The sequence below is a fragment of the Hylobates moloch genome, unplaced genomic scaffold (assembly GCF_009828535.3).
Source record: "Hylobates moloch isolate HMO894 unplaced genomic scaffold, HMol_V3 SCAFFOLD_5, whole genome shotgun sequence".
Lineage (NCBI taxonomy): Eukaryota > Metazoa > Chordata > Mammalia > Primates > Hylobatidae > Hylobates > Hylobates moloch.
The window spans coordinates 110,402,617-110,409,437 of NW_026652280.1; positions in this window are offsets into that span (position 1 = coordinate 110,402,617).

The window sequence follows — 6,821 nt, forward strand, 5'->3', positions numbered from 1 at the left end:
TCCCAAGCCCTCCACTGCTCACACACCAAATGAGAACATGGGAAAATGAACATGGGAACTGACAGTCTCCCCGCGAACGTGTGAACTGACAGTCTCCCCGCGAACGTGGGAACTGACAGTCTCCCCGTTCATTTTGTTACATAAGTGATACAAACTCTTTTTAGAAATTATACACAGGCAAAAGAGCAAACATCACACATAGTCTTACAACTTTTAGAGTAAATGCTTCCAGAATTTTTTTCTATGCATTTGTAAGGTAAGTTTTATAAATAATTGCTATGCATCAGTTTCCTCATCTGTAAAATGAAGATGACAATAATATCTGCCTCATTTGAGAGACTGAGGACAAAACATGAGTTTAAAAAAAGAGCGCTTCATATAGCGCCTAGTGCATCTATAAAGGTAACACAATCTATATCTTTCTAGCACTTATCTGTCTAGATTCAGCTACATATTTTTTATAAAATAGATGGAAGTATTCATATTTCCTCGTAGTTTGCTTTGTTCGCCTAGAGATATAGCATGAACTTCTTCCCTTGTGGGACAGTTTGCAAAGTGCAAAGAGACGATTAGATCCTTTGAGTGACTTTTTAAAGTGGAAAGTGGTGTGGGGGAATGGGCCCTAGTCCTTCAAGGGTATTATTTCTAGGTGATGAGCGAGGTTAGGGAAAAGCCTGCATCTACGACTTCTTGGACCTACAAGCTTGGGAATGCCGCTTGTAAATACTCTCAGAGTCTGAATGCCAGGCAAACCTTGAAGCTCAATCGTTTTCAATTTTGTTGTTGTTGTTGTTGTTGTGTAAGCAATAAAACCATGTTTCCCCCAACAAAATCTTACAAAGAACTCAACAAGTAAAACCATTTTGAAACATCAGAATACATTTATTTTATAACATTGAATGTATACTATTTGTTAATTATAAAGCTTATCAATAAGATCAATAAGGCTGTTTGATAAACAGAAACTGAAATCCAGGAATAGGGATAATGATCACAGTCTTGGTCAATATCAGCTTCCATGAAATGGAATAAAACATTTGTGAAAATTTTGCAGTACCACTTTCATAGAATGAAGTACTAAAACCAGTGCCCCAACACCCTTATTTTACAGATGAGAAAATTAAGGCCCAGAGATATTGCATACTTTTTAAATATTAAGAGCACCAATAATAAAAATACTCTGATAACAGGAAGAAAATATTTTACTGAAGCAAGTATCTGGAATGGTTAATATGTATTTTCCACAAAACATGGTTCTTTTCCATTTAAATGATTGCCGTATCATTCTTCAATTAATAAAATGGAAATGGTCAATTAACTTAGCTGCTATTTTTTATTATTTTGCTTTAGTCTCATAGCTTGTAAGCCCTGAATTGTGCTATGTAATTTGTATTTTATTCCGTTCGTGGATGTAAAGATTATCTCTAGTAATTAAATTATGCATTTTAACTTATGACTCAGCATCCCACTTTCTACATATCAGCTGTTCTTGTCTATTAAATATCTATCTCATCATCTGTAATTTCAGTTCTTTTCTCATTATGAGGCTTGTCTGTAAAATTCAGGAAGCCACTATCTACAAACAGTCTCCTGCACTAATGAAACAAGGCCAAGCTTCACTGACAGAAATTTAAAAGCTGACTCCAGATTTTACCCTGCCACTTCCTCCTTCCACATGGACAGTTGATGGGCAACTCCTTAGTTTAGTTACAATTATTCCACCCTGTCTATATGTGGACCGACACACCCCTGACCTCCACATGGATCATAGTTTCTCAGAACTTTGCGTATATTTTGTCATTTTAAAAAGTATGATCCAAAGTCACGTTTTTAAAAATTACATTGTGAAATACACTATACATGCAAATAAATGTATCAATGGTGTTTATTTATTTATTTTTATTTTTATTTATTTATTTTTTTTTTTTTTGAGACAGAGTCTAGCTCTGTCACCCAGGCTGGAGGGCAGTGGCACGATCTTGGCTCACTGCAACCTCCGCCTCCCAGGTTCAAGTGATTCTCCTGTGTCAGCCTCCCGAGTAGCTGGGATTACAGGCAAGCACCCACGACCAGCTAATTTTTGTATTTTTAGTAGAGATGAGGTTTTGCCATGTTGGCCAGGCTGGTCTTGAACCCCTGACCTCAGATGATCCACGCACCTTGGCTTCCCAAAGTGCTGAGATTATAGGCGTGAGCCACTACGCCCAGCCTATCAAAGGTATTTGTTGTAAAGTAATATACTCTTTTTGAAAATTAATAGTTTCATAAGATCATACTTGCTTATTGTAGACAGTTTAGAAAATATTTTAGAAGTATAAAAATATCTAATGACATACTGAAAATCACTCATAAAAGAGTCTGCCCTTTGTTTTTCTCTCTTCCTACATATTTTGTGTCCTCCATTTTTCTCTCAGGATTATAGCAAGATTATTTGCTCATACATTAAATATTTTAAACAATCATGATGTCTAAAGGTATCTTATTTATTCCTCTTTTATTGAACATTGGTTCTTCTCATACTATTTTTAAAATCATGAATAAGACTGTGAGGAAGAACTTTAGGTATAAATATTCATCTTCATCTCTAATTTCTCCCTTTGCATTAAAGTAATATCTTCTGACACCAGATTTTGTGAATAGATTGATAACTTCCTTGGTAATACTCCTAAATCCATTCTCATTACTATATAAATGATTTAGATAGTAAAGTTCCTGGAAAAATCATTATAAGTTTATGTCAATAGCACTGAGAATTATGGTTCCTATTTTTGGTTAGTTTACAGAGCTCTTGATCCTGTAAGTCTTACAGCTTTTGGGCTGATCTGTGTTGTCATGATGGTAAATATGCAAATAAAACAGACTAAGACTTGATAGATACCCAGGATTAATGGGAAGACCTGAAACCAGGAAAGGAGAGATAAGGAAAGGCAGAAAAGGTAGGAAGGAGAAGATATCATAGAATTGTGGAAGTTGAAACTAGAAAAAGAAAAATCAAGTGAGTAATTGGGCAATAGTGTCAAAGGCAACAGAAAGATCAAGATAAGATGAATCAAAGAGATGTCATTAGCGTTGGCCATAAAGTGATTATCATTTACTTTTGAGCAGTTTAAGTGGAAGGAAAGGCAGGATAGAAGACAGAGGGAATGCCTCAAGAACACTGAGTTAATAACCCGTAAATCCTGAACCTCTTCTCTTGCCTCAAGCTCATTCTGCTGATAACAGTAGCATAGTACAGTTGATCCTTGAACAATGCGAGAGTTAGGGGAACCAGCCACCTGTGCAGTCGAAAATTTGTGTATGGCTTTTGATTCCAGAACCTAACTACTAATAGTCTACTGTTGACTGGAAGCCTTACTGATAGCATAATAGTCAATTAACATGTATTTGTATGTTATAGATGTTATATTCTGTGTTCTTACAATTAAGTAAACTAGAGAAAAGATCATAAGGAAGAGAAATATATTTACTATTCATTAAGTGGAACTCAACCATAATAAAGGTCTTCACCCTCACCATCTTCATTTAAGTAGGCCGAAGAGGAGGAGCAAGAGGAGGGGTTGGTCTTGCTATCTTAGGGATAGCAGAGGTGGAAGGAAATCTGTGTGTAAGTGAACCCATGCAGTTCAAATCTGTGTTGTTCAAGGGTCAACTATACATGCGATTCTGTTTCTTTGCTCATCACACAGGTATTTGTTAAGCACTATTATGAATGAAGAACTGTGCTAAGATAGAGGGACACATCAGAGAATAAGACACAGACATGGTTCTTGCTCCGATTAAGCTTACTTTCTAATAGAGGGAGAGAGTCAATTAACAAGGAAACATATTAATAAAAAGAAAAGGTGACATGGTGCTAGATGCAAATGGAATAAAACAGAATGATGAGATAGAAGTTGTTTATGGTTGGGGCAACAGTGAGTTTGTACCTGGTGGTTAAGAAAAAGCCTTTTCTGAAAGGTAATATTTGAGATGAATTATGAGAAGGAGCCAGCCATGGGAATGTCTAGGAGATGAGCATTTCTGGCAGAGTAAATGGTCATTGAAAAGCTGGGAGATAGAATGAACAGCCTCTTCTAGAAATAGAAAGAAAGCCAGTGTGACTGAAGTGGCATAAATGAAGGGAGAATTGGGGTGGCTAGGGAGTGTTAGAGAAGGAGGCTAGAAATGTAGCTGTGGGCAGGGGCCAGATCTCATCAGGACTTCACAAGGATTTTGGACTTTATTCAAAATAAATCAACTTTGTAGAGAGATAACCATAAGGTCAAATGATTGCATTCTTCCCCATGTCATCTAAGTGCCTCATTTAAGGTATCCTAAAGATCCAGAATGCTAGTGCTCCTAAAAATAATATGAGCAGATATAAAGGAAATCTTTTGGTTTAGTCCACTTAACACCTTTCCCTCACTTCTTCTGGTAACTGTACCCTCTTGACCTACCCCAATCCAGGTAGGTCTTCCAAACAGAATCCTACTTTCCCTGGAATCAGGGGTGTGCACATCACCCAGGTCTAGCCGATCAAAGTATCCCATTCCTCTGAACACAGTGATTGACCCTGACATGGTGTATCACTTAAGCCAGGACTATACAATGGTGCCCCGGGATAGAGTTGGATGCTAGAAGGGAAAAGCTGTCTCTTTCCTCTGGAGTCACCAAGCTGGTGTGATGCAAGCTTGGCAATGCCTGGGGCCATTTCATCCCTTTCCTACTGAGGACTCCCTTCTCTGCACTACTTCTGCATAGAAAGTATGTATCTATGCATTTGGAAAGAGCAAGGCAAACATCCAGAAATAAGGGCGAAAAATGGAGAGGGAGAAAAAGAACCTGGAACTGACAACCGACAGCACTTGTTAACTCTCAGGGATCCCTAAAGTCAAATCCTTCCCTGGACTTGCTGATAAGAGTGTCTGAGCAAATAAACCCCTTTTTTTGATCAAGCCAGTTACACTGGTTTCTGTCACTTGCAATCCAAAGAATCCTCACTATTATAGCATGTGAAAGAGGAAAATCAATTAGCGTTTACACACCAGTGTCTCCATTGAGCACACTTTTTTCATCACTAGAAATAGAGGTATGTGAACAGATGGGATGTGTATGACTTAAGACTTCAGTTTTCCCCCAAAAGAAATTTACTATTTGTAAATGCTTCCACAGCTATCCACGTGCTCTCCCAGCCTTCTCACCAGTGGTGTGCTGGTTAACTGGGTCTCTGGGAGAGAGAAACACACTAATTTGTAAGATTTGCCAATTTCTGTCCTATAAATACTCCCACCGTTGTGGATTAAGCTGCCAAGGGTATAACAACCAGATAGCAAAATTCCTGAATATGAGTGTAGATTAGGGCAGGCTTCAGTACAACAATGCTGCCTTCTCTCTTTCTTCATATAATCTCTCTCTTCACTCCTCCCTGTTTCTTTCAGTTACCTTCCCTCTCTGCCATGAAATTACTCACAATTTCACCTAGTTTTCCTACCCACCCTTTCCCCTTCCCTTTGAATCCCACCAGCATTATCATCCTGTCATGTCAACAAAATAAGTTTCCTGGAAAGAGCAGAGGCTTCGGAGTAAGAATTAGATTCAGCGTCTTGTTACGTGGAATAAGTGACTTAATTACATTGAGCCTCAGTTGCCTAATCTATAAAGTGATACAAATCATATCCCTTTCATAAGAGATGTCATGAGGATTATAAGACAGTTGATATATAAGAAATGCCACGTTAAGGCTTTTGTCTTTCCCACCTCCTTCGGAGAGAACAGTAACTCCTTTATGTGTGCGCTCAGGGCATCCCATCTCCTTAGTTCTTGCCACATCTTACTGCTATGGTCTTTCTCATTACTTAAGAGAATTCTTTGAATGCAAGGCTTTTGTCTTGTTTATCTGCATACCCCAGATCCTAGCTCAGTGCCTGGAGCATGGTAGATGCCCAGTAAATATTAAATGAATGCTGTCTTTGTTATCCATTTCCCATTTGATCATGAGAAGTGCTGGGACAGAAAGAACTTGACTGCAGAGGAGGAAGAGGTTTTGGGATCCGGGGACCCACTGGTATGGACGTGAGCTGCCAGCACAGCAATCGGACAAGGGTGGGAACAATTGCTCTGAAGCTGAGTTGTTAGCATATGCATCATTGAGTTCTCCCACTGGCCCAGCTCATTAGTTTACTGGGTACACAGAGCTGAACGGAGCTCAGGGGAAAGATAATTCACTCAACAACATTGACTCTTTTTTGCTCTCTTGTTTATCTTAGTTGCTGGTGCTCATGTCATATCTTTAAGTTTCTTTCACTGAATGCCTTTTTGGTTTAAATCTTAGTTATTTTTTCCTTGCTGTCCTGGAGATATATGAACCAGAGCCAATAATATAAGAGCTTTCTTTTTCCTTCACAGCTCTGAAAGCTTTACATAAGTGTTTCTTCACTTCTATTTTATGGCCAGGACCAGATGCAGAAGTGCTAAAATATTTTGATAAGAGCTGTCCTGGCAGTAGTTCTTGCTTTTACAGCTATCCAAAGGGAGAGAATTAGCTAGGAAGTCAGCCCACAGAGAGGAGAGATAGAAGCTATGAAATCTCACTACTGACCGAGATTCTCAATTTGTTTTAAAAATCAGTTGGATGAAGACAGAAGGAAAATGTTTAGGCCATGTCACTATCTAAATGGAAAACAGTAAATAAATTTGAAGGTTGTAATAATCTCTAATATTTATAGGGTGGAGGCCTCTGAAGTGTATAAAATGCTTTTACATGCAAACTGATATCCTGAGACCTCTTGAGTGTTTGTTTGATACCTTTCCTCACCCATCATAAGGGTGACGCCTGACACTTC